We start from the raw sequence: 15,766 nt of genomic DNA on the forward strand, positions 1-15,766 counted from the left end.
GCTCCACAATGTGCAAACCAAATTCAATCATCCTGTGACATGTGAAGTTTCCTGCTTTATCTGTTTCCACTCTGTGTAACTTACAAAGCTGTATAACAGATTTCTAATGATAATGGTAAAAGTATACTAGCAGTTTGGAATAAAAATGACATTAGTTTTATGCACAGCAGCTATCAATTAAACATACAATATACAAAGTATGTTGCCAGCCAATAATTCTGCTGTGCTTCAGGAGTGTTAGTTTTATAATATTCGTTAACCATAGCAAAATACATAAAGCTTATACACTGAAACACAACTATATTGTGTTTTATTTGGTTTACTTTAAAATCTTAGTTACTCAGCTGATTTACAGTGCTGTTATGTATTGACATTGTTTTGACGATGGATCTGTGCCAGTTTAATACTGCTAGAAGATCTGGCCCTACTGTAGTTGTGGTATATTTTTGTCTTTCATCTTTTTCTTTTTAGGAAATTCAAACGTCAGGTGCACTCAAGATGTAAAGCTGCAATGAAAATGAAGTCCTGCGTAAGTACATAATAGCTGAATATGTTCTGGTTTGCTGGTTTTGAATTTAGACTAACACATATCTTTAAAGTTATAGCGTTATTTTTAATATATTTAGTATGTTGCTTTTGTTAAGCCAAGAAGCTCAATTTGTTACAAATACATTTTCATTAGTCGTATCCTGCTAACAGAGATCATAGAATCATAGAATGGTGTGGGTTGGAAGTGACCTTAAAGATCATCTAATTCCAACCCCCCTGCCATTGGCAGGAACACCTCCCACTGGACCAGGTTGCTCAAAGCCCCATCCAACCTGGCCTTGAACACTTCCAGGGATGGGGCCTCCACAACTTCCCTGGGCAGCCTGTTCCAGTGCGTCACCACCCTCACAGTGAAAAATTTCTTCCTAATATCTATCCTAAATCTCTCCTCTTCCAGTTTGAAGCCATTACGCCTCGTCCTATCACTGCATGCCCTTGTAAAAAGTCCCTCTCCAGCCTTCTTGTGGGCCCCCTTCAGATACTGAAAGGCTGCAATAAGGTCTCCCCAGAGACCTCCCTCTTCTCCAGGCTGAACAACCTCAAATCTCTCAGCCTGCCTTCACAGGAGAGGTGCTCTAAGCCTCTGATCGTCTTTGTGGCCCTCCTCTGGACCAGCTCCAATAGGTCCATGTCCTTCTTATGTGGAAGGCTCCAGAGCTGGACACAATATTCCAGGTGAGGTGTCATGAGAGCAGAGTAGAGGTGAAGAATCACCTCCCTTGACCTGCTGGCTATGCTTCTTCTGATTCAGCCCAGGATATGGCTGACCTTCTTGGCTGTGAGCACACATTGCTGTGTCATGTTGAGTTTCTCATCAACCAACACCCCGAAGTCCTCCTCAGGGCTGCTCTCAATCCATTCTCTGCCCCACCTGTATTTGTGCATGGGATTTCCCCGGCCCACATGCAGGACCTTGCGCTTGGCCTTGTTGAATTTCATGAGGTTTGCACAGGCCCACCTCTCCAGCCTGTCCAGGTCCCTCTGGATGGCATCCCTTCCCTCCAGCGTGTTGACCACTCCACACAGCTCGGTATCATCAGCAAACTTGCTGAGGGTGCACTCAATCCCACTTTCCATGTCGCTGACAAAGATGTTAAACAGCACCAGTCCCAATACCAACCCCTGAGGAACACCACTTGTCATTGCTCGCCACTTGGACATGGAGCTGTTGGCTGCAACTCTTTGAGTGCGGCCATCCAGCCAGTCCCTTATCCACTGAGTGGTCGATTGGTCAAATCCAAGTCTCTCCAATTTAAAGACCAGGATGTTGTGTGGTATGGTGTCAAATGCTTTGCACATGTCCAGGTAAATGACATCTAGTAGATCACAGCAAGTATTCAGATTTCACCAGTTCTTATGCATTTTTTAATGACAAACCTGTTTGTTTATATTATTAAAGCCTTGTTTGGGAGAAGCAAATTGAAATTTGAAGGTCGCTCAAACATTAAATATAAGTTACTGTAATGCAACTACGTTACTGTAAATTAAATCTTTTAAGACTGTTGACACCCTGCTGAGTTTTAAAGCCCTAAAATTTAGCAGAATCTGGGATTTTTTTTTCAATAAGAATGTTCAAAATTCAACCTTTAAAATTAAATTTCTGGGTATCGCATCTTAGTTTTTAATTTAATTTTCTAATTCTATAATCTACTGTACTTTTAGAAGAAATAAGTCAGACACGGTATAGCTGTATACATTATATAAAGTTGTATAAAGTTGTATACGTTATATAAAGTTGTACTCAGATACAATATTTCTTTTTTAAATGTTTTGAGGTTCCAAGAGGACTTAGGACTTACTAAGCTATTTCATAGTCTTCACTGTGTCCACTGTCCAGATCATCAGCTAGTTTTTCACTGACGTTAGGTCCTTACTAATTTTCTGGTCTAAAATGTTTACATTGGAGTGACAGTAGCAGAAAGATACAGTTCGGTTATAAATCTGATTTCATTTAGAAGAAGAAAGGTAGAGGCATGATTACACAAGAAACCATACGTCAGTGTCTTTACAAGTTGTGTATTTATTCAGCATAGATTAGAGCATGTATGTTGGTTCAGAGCACCCAAAGCAAAGAGCTTCTATTTTTGCTTTAAAAATGAATGCATTTGTTAACTGCAATGCTTGGTATGTAAAAGTTGCCAAGCAGACATTTGCAGATAAAACCAGCTAAAGGAATTAAGAATGACATATGAAGGAAAAAAGAAAAGAGAAAGAAAAGAAGATTCAGCAGAGTAGGAAATGAGAAATCAGTAGCAAGGATTGAACATAAAATACCAGAACATAATCATTAAACATATTATCATTACGTACAGTGTCAGACCAGAACCCTTAAATTAATTACGACTAAATTTACTATGAATATAGATCATTACAATTTCATGAAGTACATAAAAGTGCTAACCATATACAAATGTACCTCCAAGAATCAATATTTTGCAATTAAGTACAAGGTGAGGTAGAAAGACTTGTTTGAATATACAGAATGCTAATTATTTTCACTTGCCAATTATCAAAAATGTGTAAGCTAGAGTAACTAAATAGAGAGGGGATGAAGGGCAGATCTTACTGCTTTTCCCAATATTAATTTGTGATGTGCTGGTAGCTGTACTAATCACCCGAAACTGTTGTCATGCCTTCAATAATGCAATAAATAAAGGCAAAATAATTGTGATTACTACCTATTTTTTATTAAAAGAAAATAAAAATGAAACAATGAGAATGGAAGCAGGCATAAAGAAGGGTATCCACTCTTTTTCCTGTATCTCTTCATTTAGACACTTTTAAGAGAGGTCTACTGTGAGAACATTTATTAGGTACTGTGTCTTCAAGTTAAGAAAGTACCAAACCGTTTTATTCTCCAACCAGAATGAGCCCTGTGTCATGGTACCAACCAATGTATAGGAAAGAAAACAAGTTTAGTGGTTGGATGCTTTTTCTAACATAAGGAAAACCTATAACATCCCTATAATTAGGTATGTTATAGCTGGGCAAAGACAAAAATATTAATAATGTAATGAATCAAAGGAAATAGTCTTGTTTATAAGAAGCTGTTGAAGCAGTCACCTTGAAGCAAGCAAATTTATAAAAGCCTTTGTATTTTCTTTGATTACCAAGATCAGTTTATGCCTCATTTCCAGGTATACACTGGTTAATCAAAAAAAAGGTATGAATACTTTAAAACAGTATTTAAAATTCCATCTACTACAAATAATAAAATCTCTGGACAATGCTTTGGCAAACTTCTATTTCCCTAATGCTGTTGAAGCCTTGGTGATATTACCATAGTGCAAAAGCAGTTAGTTTGTGCTGTTGTTGCTTTTTCTTATTATTGCCCATGACTTTTTGTTTAAATTCATGAATCAAATAGACTGACTTAAGACGAAGTGGTCAGACAGAAGTCTTTCTCCTTTGGTCTCTTACTTATAGAGAAACACAACTTCTCTATGTGGCCTCCAAGGTGAAAGTTATGCTTCTTTCTGGGGCATGGGTAGACTCTAATAATAGTCGTAGTAGTTCACAGAGTCTCATACCTGCATAGACTCTGGTGACAGCGTGGACAGTCCATTAGCATGCTATGTCCTGAGGCCTATATAGCTATATAATAATTACTTTTTTCAGACAGAAAGTTCTTGGAATATCAAATAAGTCTTTATTTATTTCCTTTGAATAATTTGCTTTCTGGTATATTACTATATGCGAGGCTCACCTCTACAGCCTGTCCAGGTCCCTCTGGATGGCATCCCTTCCCTCCAGCACGGCGACCGTGCCACACAGCTTGGTGTTGTCGGCAAACTCGCTGAGGGTGCACTCAATCACACTGTCCATGTCGCTGACAAAGATGTTGAACAGCACTCGTCACAATATATCTAAGATATATATGATATATGTATCAGTTGTGTATACATATATCACATTATAGATAAGGTATATATATCAGGTGTATATATATATATGTATCTCACATTATCTATAAAGTATATGTGATATATGTCTTACAGATGTTATTTATTTTATTTAAGTAAAATATAATAAATTGATTTTTTAAATGATGAGGTTTTGTGTTTTTATTAAGGTTTACTGCCTTTGATATGTTTAGTAAACAAAATGAATGGTTCAGAAAAATCCCACCAGCTGTACAGGTACACCGAGTCAGCTCTGCAGAAGATACTGTCCTAAATAAAGTGAATAAAAGTAAGAATTAATTTTCTAAATACAGTCTCAGCTTTCATATCATCTAGCATCCGCTAAAATAATTTGAAGCACTTGTAAGAATTTAATTGCATTTTAAAACAGCCCCCAGGCAACTCATCAATGCTTCTTTGACTCCACTTACAGGGTCTTCTCTAACAGCAAAAGAGCGTAAGAAATGTCTAACAAGAGCAGACTAATTGTTCCGTCTTGTTCACCACTTCGTATCCAGCTAATAACAGGTTTTTAAGGAAAAGTCGCAAGCATTAGATTGTATAACGCTGTATAAACACTCCTGTTTCCGTGCAAAGGAAGACATATGTTCCTTAAAGTCTCATGATTGACGGATCTTATTATAAGTTTTGTCCTACCTACTGCTACTGCAAGTGTTATCCTTGTTGAGCTTGATTTTTAATCAGCTTTTGCATCTGTCAGAATAGTAGCCTGTGCCAGTTAATTTCATAGCTTAGTTATATGCTGGACACAAGATTTTATCGGCCTTTTCACTGTTTAAAAATCAAAGGCCAGATTCCCTTTCTGGGCTATTAACTACACTGATGGTAAGCACATATATAGCAAAGGCCACTTTGTTTGTTGAGAGACGGAAACTGAGTTAAAGTAATTTGTTATTAGCCAAACTGATGTTAATGGAGCCACACTACCTCACACACTCAGGAGCAGGCACATAAACTCACATCTACATTTCATTTCCTGATTTTTCCAGTCTACCTGGGTGTACTGTATTGATGACTGGAGGGCTAGTCCCACTTTTTGTGAGGTGACTCCTGAATGGGATGTACATTTGCAAAAGCAAATGTTGCATATTGTTATTTTTTGAATTTCTGAATGTCTTTGCACTGGGAACTGACAACTTTGACATTTCTTGTGGCTTAAATAAGGAGCATGTGTTTGTATCTCCATGAGTTCGCACAAGATGTATTGTTTCTATCACAAATTTCTTGCATGAATATGTACTCTGTATGAGACTGCAGTAAGCCTATTGCTTGACTGCTAATGTTTGGGTTTGGCCTTCCCACATATCTCGAATATGTCCGTGTTTTCATCAGCATCAGGTGATTTGCATTTTCCAAAAGTGGCAACTGGAAAAGTTTTAAAAGAAGAAGACATCTTTTCAGTATTCCAGGTTCATATAAGTAGTTCTGTTGTTTGTTGAGTCTTCAGAAAAATTATGCCTCAGTCTCAGAAGTGAGCTAGGAAGTATAATTTCCTTGCACAAGGTTCAGCTGAATTAATGGAGGATGAAAGACAAAAATAAGGTTCCCTTCCTGAGCAGACTTGGAAGAGTCACGTGAACCTGAGTTTGTACAGGGACTGTTCCCATTTGCTTTCTCAACGCTGCAGTTAAAGGGGTAGGAAGGCATTATAGCCACACGTTGCTCTTGTGGTGCATTAATGGCACAGCTGAGAAGTGAGCTGAAACCTATATTCATGTGTTAGTTTACAGCTTTACTGTAAGCTTAGTAGGCAATGCTTCCTTAGTTGACCTTTCCGGGTGACCTTGTTTTCCTCTGAATATAAAGGGAGCTGAAGGAGATTAGGATCTGAAAACTAAGGGTATTGTTTATGAATTATTTATTATGTCACTGACAACGTTTGCTTCATAGTTCCAAATTGCTTTCTTGTGCACCTAGGTTGGCAGCTCACTCAGGGCTTGATCTCATTGGCGCAGGTGGTCCTGGCAAAAGCAGCCACACCTCTTCTCCTGTTGTGGTGACAAGCACTCACAAGCACTCCATCCTTCTCAGAACACCTGCATCCCAAGGTTTGTAAAGGTACAGACTGAAAAGACTTTGGCCTACTGCTGCCTTCTTTGTCTTTATGTAGTTTTTCCAATGCATTTTCCCCCTTTCCTATTTATGAACAGTAAACTAAGGTTTACTGTTTAGTAGGAGAGAGTACATCTGTCGTTAGACCTTGAATTGATGGTAAGTTTTCTTTCAAATCCCTCATGAAAGAGTTTTCGCTATTGCAGGTATTTTCTAATGCTCACTTCAAGTCAACTGCTTCCATGAATACCGAGCAAACGCATCTTCTGTTACCGAAAGGAGATGTGGGATGGCTGAGAGCACAGTCAAAGAGAATTTGTTGTGAAATGTGAAGGAATAACTTTTCAGATAGTTCAGGTTTTTTAAAGCTCTAGTTAATAAGAAGTAGAAACACTTTCATAAATACTTGACCTGATTCTAGAAAACTAAAAGTGACACTGAAAAAGTAATTTTTAATGACATCTGCCAAACCTCTTCTTTTCTTAGTTTCTGTAAAACTAGAATAATTTTACAGATAGGAGATTTGCTCTGAATTTGCACCGTAACAAAAAAAAGAACTTCCTGTCCCTTTGTTCCCACCCCTTTCTTCTCTCTGCTAATTTTGGGAACGGGTTCTTACAATGGAGATATTACTATTCTCTAGAAGATTGTTAAATTGTACTAGTAGCATATTTCAGCATGACAGTATAAGCAGGCAGCATGATGAATCATCCAGTGGCAAGTCAAGCCTCAGAACCTGGAAAAGACAAATCTCACTAAAAAGCATCACAACAACATATTTTCCAATCAAGAGGCATTCAGCGAAATCGTAGCTAAGAAGGTATTTGACCCCTGAGTCTTCTTGCGGGTATTTTGATATTGATCATATCCACCTGATCTATTCATGCCTGTGTTTCTCAAATGCTGTCTTTTACTTATGACAGCTCTCTCCTGACACTTAAAATCATACAGGTGAAAGAAAGAATCCATTTTAAGTATCTTTTGTGTTAAACCAAATACAGTGTCAGATGAGACAGTTTTAACAATGCCTTCCAAATACATAGTAAATGCACAGCATCATCCCTAATGTTTTGTTAGTTTGGGTTTTTTTTTTTTGCCTGAGCTTACTTCAAGCACCAACTAATTCATCTGCATCAGAAACAAAAGAAACACTGTTTTAGATTTTTATCTCCCCTTTATGAAGAAAGCAGGCATGTGAACTCCATGGCTCAGAGGTTAGAATCATTCTCAGTCAAATTAATCTGAGACTTGAGAAGTTAACAGGTCCTAGTCAAAAGCGATTTTAAAATATCAGTTTTTTTTTAAATTTTATAATATCTTTTAAAATATTAAAAATATTTTTAAAATATCAGAAAAGCAAAGATGACATCTTTCTCTAGGCTTGGAAATTGTGATAAGGCTTTAAGCAGTTTTGCAGTTCTGAAACTAAACATCTGTCTTGAAGCTAAACCCTGCGTTACGAAGGTCCAATAATCTTCTTTATTGGGCGACCGCGAGTTCCTCCCTTCGCAGTTAAAAAAAGCCCCTGATATTCAAGCCTGCAGCCATTAGAGGTCACTATTAACAGGGAAATGAGAGGTACCCCCGGAGGAGAGGGAGAGGGGGTTAATGGGGGGCTGTGCGGCCCCAGCGGGCGGGCTCTGGGGCCGGTCGCTGCGCCGGGAGCGCGGCGGGAGTCACCCCGCTGAAAGGGGACCACGCACATCCCCGCACCCGCGGGGGCTCCCGGGGCTCAGAGCCGCCTCCCCCCACTGCACTATTAACTTGTTAGGTGGGAATTTCTTTTAATATAAATAGGAAAAAAGAAAAAAAAAAAAGGAAAAAAAAAAAAGAATTTACTCCCACTACTTGATTTGGATTAACCTTTTGACTGTACTCTCAAACAGTGCCCGTGTGATTATCTGAGCAAATTGACACAGGCAGGGGTGCAGCAAGGATGAGTTCCTCTAGGTTTGTATTGTTTATTCTTCTACTTTCTCATATTTAAAATTTGAATTTGCAATTTTGGAGGATTTTAACTTTACAAGAGTCAGTCAGTTGCTATTCTCTATGTAAATTTGCACAGCTCATGCAATTCACGAGTTTAGGAATATCACTACTTTGAAAGAATGAAAAAAGCGGTGAGGGGAGGAGGGAAAGAAAAAAGCAATTGGAGGCTGAAGTAACAAAGCACTCATCTTTAGGACTTCATGCAGCTGAAGAGGAGCTAGCGGGGACCTCCTTTACCATTAACATTACTAAACTATTTTAACACTAAAGGCAATCTGTCATTTTGAGTAAATTCTCTTCTGCTTCTATAAACACAGCCGTAATCAATTAAAGACCTACTTGTGAAGGAGCTATTGTGTGCAGTTCCATTCAGACATTGCTGAGTTGTCTTTTAGACAGCCTGTGGGGAAACACTGGTAAGGTGATGGGAAAGTTCAAAGTGCCTAACTTTTCAATGTGGATTTTGTTATTGAGACTTTTTTCTCTCTCTTTTTTTCCATATTGCTTACCACAGCCAGGGTGAAAAATGTGTGATATCTCTCTACGCATGTAACATTTATAACATGTTCTGCTTGGGAGGTTCTGCAAGTATTTTAAATCATTCTCCAATGTAATTCCTTGGGGAACCTATGCACGGCAGCAAATCAATTACTAATTTGAAAGTACTGAGAGAATAAACAAACCATATAGAAACTCTACATGCATACATGTATGCATATTTATACTTGTACGCATGGGCTCAGTTCCTAACATGTTAGACACCAGTCCGATGCAATTTTGTGCAGTGAAATATAATCTGATTTACAGTAGTGTGAAGATGAGAATTAATTTCTGTCTGACACAAGCCATCAGAGTTGAGTTTCATATTGAAAGAAACAAATAGATCATTCCAATGACTCAAATTAGTTTACTTTTTTATTATCTTTCTACTGCACTTGATCACTTGTGCATTTAGAGTCCATGAATGTTACCAATCTTTGCTGAAGCAACCAAAATAAACAAGGAAACGTGAACTTAACCTGTTTTTTTTTTTTTCCTATTTCATTTTTCTCAATGAAGGAAAAGGTAAAGTTAAACAGAAAAGTTTGTATAAGGAGAACAAACTCCCACTCTTGTTTTATTAGCTTTTTTCCCCTGAATGTTGGCATGGATTTTAGGGACATGAGTGAGGACAGAAAAACTGAAATACCAATGGAGTTAAAAATTTTCCCCATTTCTTCGTGTTTGCATTAAAAATAAATGTAATGAATTTCTAAGAATAGCCCTTAAAAAAAAAAAAGAGTAAAGATTTAGAAATACTCACGGAAAGAAAATAAAAGAACAGGCAGATCGTACATGTAGAATCTGGATTTCAGTGGCCTTTCTGATGTATTAACTTTTGGACCCATTTTCAATCTTCACTGCATAGTCAGGTAGAGGTAAGAGCCTCACAGAAAAGTGTATTTGTATCACTCTCTGGAAATTCATAAACACACTGCCTGGGGACTCAAGAATGACAGTGCCTTATTCCAAGGAGTGTCACTTAAAATTATCATTAGGCCAAGCGGTCTTTTCGTATGGTGTCAATTATTTTGAAGAGATGGTGAAAAAAAGGAAGAAAAATGTGAAGATCAGAAAGAAATTATCTTCCTTAAAAATGTAGTGAAAAATCATAGATTATGACAAACGCGCTTCTCTTATAGTGCCTTAGCATCTACCAGTTAAAAGGAAAATGAACAGTAGCTTTTTCTAGGGCACTCAGGGCAGACTGAAATCCGGTCGTGTGCTCTACTAGTGTTAGCCAGCAAACTTTCTAAACTTCATTTTTCTTTGAATGACAGCTTTTTGGAAGTTATACAGGAGAGCCTTGGTGCATATACCAGGCACTTTGTAGGTGAGTCAGGACACCTTAACTAAATCCATTCATTACCCTGTCCCCATTGGGACAGGCAAAAGCTGCCAATTTGATGTTGGTAACGTGGATGCTGCATTAGGGAATTGGCTAAGCCTGCCAGAATTCATTCCTGAACTTTAGCAGCCACAAAAGAGTATTTCTCTGTCGTCTGTAATTGATTCAGAGCCAGGTCCCAAAAGGACAAGCTTCCTTTTGTGTGCCATCTATACCAGGGTCTAAGGACACATAGTGCTACAACTTTTTTTTATTTTTTTTTCAGCTAGATCACAGGAAACATCTTTAAAAAGAAAAGAAGTAAAATTCAAAATGTCATAAATTATACTCCTGAGCTTTCTAAGATACATTATTTGTTAGCTTTATTATTACATTCCGGTCCATACTTTCAGAAAACAGTCGCAGTAAGTTTATTATAATCTGAACATTTAATGTCAATAGAGTGTTACCATTTGGAGATTAAATGAGGTCTGAAACCAAAACAGAGAAGAAATGTATTTGTACAAAAAACAAAATTTCCAGCGCTTCGGCTCACTGAGCACAGTACTTATTATCATCAGTTCATATTCAGGTCAGATTCCTCCTTCCTTTGAAAAACAGGTTGAAAAACCCTTTGAAGACTTCTCCCATCTTCCTCTTACCCATCTGGTTACAAATTTGCTAATATTATTCATCATTGCTTTGTGTTTCATATTTGCACGTTCTGCATCTACTGTGCAATGCATTGAAGATTTCATGACAGCAGATCAAACAATCCTAATAAGGATTATGAAAATTTATACACCTAATTAGCATCATCCTGGCAACATTCTCAACTCATTCGGCGGAAAATATCCCAGAAATTTAACAAGTAGGACTCTTAGTAAAACTGTTGGCCAGTCCCAGCATATTCTTGTAAAAGTGGTTTGCCTATGTGCTCGTGTTTCAAATGGTTTTAAAAATACCAGAGTATTCTCGCAGCTTCTATTCCCAGTTTTCACCCTAGAAGTGACTTTTAGTTTGTTGAAGCAGGCAACATCTGTCTGAACTTGAATACACTCACTGTATCTTTTCCTTGTATTCAAGTACAAGCATATTCTATTCGAAATGTTTTTCAAAACGCTCGTTAAACATACAGGCTTATTCACATGAAAGCACGCAAGTGCTATAAATGCTTAGGATAGAACCAAGAACAGAGAAACCTGTGTGTGGAGGGCTAATCATAGTTCAAACCCAATGGTTTTAGTGGTGAAGCCTTCCTTCTCCTTCCCACCCACTCAGCAGGGGTAAGCAAAAGAACCCAGAAAGGGTGAGGCCCAGTCACTATAAATGTTCAGCTGTTTAATGAATGTGCCATAGCTTTCACCTACTAACTGCAAGGCCTTCTCAAGCAGACTCCAAATTCCTGCTGAAATGAAGACTTTCTTTCCTGGACTAGGCCTGGCATTCCTGGGAAACAATGGCCCTTTTCAAGTTGTCTCTGAAATTTCACAGGTGAAGGGAACAGGGCAGTCATTTGATCCCATCCACAAGGACCCTGTTAGCATTTTAAGAAGGGAAGACAGAGTCTATCATGGAAGCACCGGCAAAACTGCTTAGTGACAGAAAAAGGCAACCTAGACTCACAGCTCAGGAGAGCCCTGTGAAGCATAAATCAGCTTGTCTTTTACCTCATGCCACAACTTCTTTCTCAAATTTTTTCAAGCATGGGCTACGCAGCCCACAGAGCTCAGAAGACAGCTCTCTAAGTTGTAGCACGTGCTTTGGAGCTGTGGCTTTTATGCTTCCTTTAGCCAGAACTTCACTTTGAGAAAGTACAAACTAAAGGAAGCCATTGCCGGGATATAGTATCGTGTATGGAGAACACTTACAAGTCATACGTGAATTCAGGCTTTTGAAACATTCTTTAGTGGCCTTACGTTAGCAAGACAAGCGTATCACAGTAACTCCAGTTGATTGGTTATAACAGCGTTATCGAATTCATCAGTAAACGTTCAGAAGCATATTCAGAAAACATAGGAATGGGATGTTATGAGTGGTACAAGAGCATTCTATTGCTAATAGAATGCACTCAGAGCATAAAGAGATTGGATTTGCAGATCCCCCTTACTTCAAACTTCCAAACACAATATTCTGAAGGGACACAACGGCTCTCAGTTCTGTGAAGAGAACCGCAGAATGACAGAAGCCTCCCAGATGATCTGAGGGATAGGAGGTAAATATTCAGAATTAGCAGTTCTTAAGCTGGAATGTGTCAACAATTCATGTTATAGGAGATTATTTTCTTCCCATAGTTTAAAAAAAAAACAAAAACAAAACCAAAACAAACAACAAAAGAACCCCAAAAGAACCTAACTCACTTTCATTTAGTAATTGTTATATTGAGAAGTATTTTGCCTCTAAAATTAAGAGAACTTATGCGCTCTCTACCTACAGCATGTTATAGGGAATATCATGCTTGTTGACTTTTTTAGGAGAACTTGAAGGTTACTTGAATATTGAAACTCATTAAAGAGTTCAAATTTGAACTACTTTCTGAGAGCAAACCTGGGTGAACTAACCAGGCAGGTCATTTGATAAGCAAAAGTACCAGCAAGGGGACAATATACATGCTTGAGACAAGCTAAATAATGACTGACTAGTAAGTAAGAGACCAATATTTCATACATGCCTCTGACCTAACTCATCCAGGCAGGCAAAAGTTGCCTTGGTTTTATTCAATGTTTATTTTGAAACAGCTATTTCCTTGTATTACAAGGGGAAACTTGCTTCAGTGTTTCCTTCACTTTCTGTCTGTGTACCATAATGAAGACAAGTGTTTCATTGCTTTTCTCCCATAAAAAAAAAATCCAACTTTCTGCCAAGGAACAGAGTCTTGTTTAACGTTTCTTTGTGAGAATCAATGAAGAAACACATTTTCTCAAGTGTAGAGAGAGGTGAAAAACAATAAAAGGCGTTTTAACACTACGGCCAACCTTCATTTCCATCTTGAGTCCAAATTTTGCTCTTTGACGAAATGAAGGTCTACCTCTTCGTTTTTCTGGTCCGTATCATTAACAGAATAAATCCCTTTTCTCCTCGGGGAAAAGTCAAGTTCATAGGTAAGCCGATCAAGGAATAGTTAAAATTTGAGATAGTTCATGTGACTAAGAAGAGAAGCCATTACCTTGAGTAACCTGTAGGAATTAAGTGCAGGTTTGTACTTAGCATGTGGAGGATATTTTTCCATTTTAAGTCCATCTAGGTTTTACAACATAGCTATTTATAACCTGGTCTAGTGGAAGGTGTCCCTGCCCATGGCAGGGGGGTGGAACTAGATGATCTTTAAGGTCCTTTCCAACCTAAACCATTCTATGATTCTGTGATTTCACTGAGATGCTTAAGCCAAAGTGGGCTGTAACCACTCAGAAGAATTTCTGAAGGGAGGCAAAACTTCTATAACTTACTGTTTCCTATTTCCATCCTTCATTTCCTCTTCTCTCACAGCACACATGCATATGGCCTTTTTTGATTCTTTTAGGCAAAATCACTGGGGCAGAGTTGTTCATTGGTGCTCATTGCTATGTAAACTTTTCAGTAAACGTGGCATGGGCACACTGCCCTGCCTCAGGCCTCACAGTACGGGTTAGAATATTGCTAGGCCTATGCTGCAAATTCTCAGCTGTTAGTTTTGCTGGTGTGAGGATACCAGCAACATTATCAGTGGTGCTTATGTTACTGTCGCTGAATACCTGGAAAATTATTATATTTGGTCTTGTATTCATTGAGCTCTTCCCAGCATATTTTGCCATTACTGGAAAAATATATCTAGCATCCTGCCTAATTTCTCAGACACCAAAAAGCTGAAAGTCACACCCCAGGTTTCTTTTCCCATTATTGACAGTTGCCTCCACATCATTAGGCTTAGCAGGAGCGTATTCGGAAGGGGGCCCTGAGAGAGACAGTCAGTGCGGGCAGGGTGAAGCACGGGGGGAAGCTGCCAAGGAATTGCTTCTTGGGTGAACAGGGAACAAGGGAGCTCCGGAATGTGCTCACAGGACTTGTGCTGAGGTGCTTTCCAAAGAAAGTGGGTCAGTCATGCCACCCTCACACAGACTGGTACAATCTTCTACAGGGACAAGATTGCTTTACACAGGCGCTCCACCCATACTGGCAGAGAAACAGGGCTTATTGGCACAGGGAAGGACTAGTTGGTGGTCAGCTATCCTTGGGGCAAGTCTGACTGAAAAGGCTGGAAGCACTTGCAGAGAGGTATGTGCGGCGAAGAATGGTGTAAGGCTACTAATTTTTTTTGTTGTTATAGAAATGAATTTAATAACTATGATATTGAGTAACACCAAGGACTTTAGAATGATCTGAATAGCTCTTCTGGCAACCTTGGTCTTGCTTTACCACAAGAAATCCTCAAGACCTTTCCATCATTGTCACACCTTGGAGTTCCCTTTCAGTTTTTCTGCAAGTCTTCCTTTTAGTACTGAAAGCAGGAGGAGGAGTACCTTGCTATTTGGGGTATCATTAGTCCCATTCAGTTCCTTTATTTGTATGTGTGGAAGTTGGTTTTTGCTCATTTAAAGGAACTCTGTTTCACCACACTGCTGTTTGTGTTGGCAGCATTATACTTTTTATTAGAACAAACATAGGTCCAGTAACTGATGAAACAGAAATAGAAGGTTCACTGTAGTCTACTCTTTTCAGGGAAAATAAACATCATAGGATGCTTAAAAAAAAATCCCATGATATATCTTCCTGATTAGCAGCTAAAATCTAAATGACTCCTTCTTACAGGCAAGACTAACCAGCAAGATTGTGCTGAGCTTTGCTTAAAGGAACTGATTTATCTCTCTATTTTTATTGTTTTCACAAGTTCCCACTACTTCAGAAGCATGGAATTGATTACATATCTTCCTTTCATGCTATGTGTTTCTGTACTCATCAATTATAGAATTAAATCCTAAAAATTAAAAATTTTAGAAAGCAGATTACAGCATGCAGGTTTCCTTTTCATTTTCCTTCCTCTAAAGTAACGGAAAAGTGTGTGTGTCTGTGGGGGGAGGTCCTTAAAAGAAGGAAAAATAGTTTTAACAACAAAAAGGATAGGTTCAAGGTTTTGTAGGAGTTAAAAATAGGAAGAGTAAGACAAATATCATTGATGATATCAGTACTAACTTTGGCAGAATGTACTGTATATTAGCGTTCTCGGTGAGACACACAATGCCTGTCTGTTAGTGAATACTTTGGATCTTTTTCCTTCACTGGGCTACCCAAAAGCAGCTATTCTCACTTTCAAGTGCCAACCACTGGAGATGGGCTAAATTCGTAGTACCCATTACCTGTAAAGAGAGTTCCACATGGAAAAAAGTGTTCCACATGGAACCTGACCCACACA

The sequence above is a fragment of the Vanellus vanellus genome (genome assembly GCF_965231255.1).
Source record: "Vanellus vanellus genome assembly, chromosome: 5".
In the NCBI taxonomy this organism is placed as follows: Eukaryota; Metazoa; Chordata; class Aves; order Charadriiformes; family Charadriidae; genus Vanellus; species Vanellus vanellus.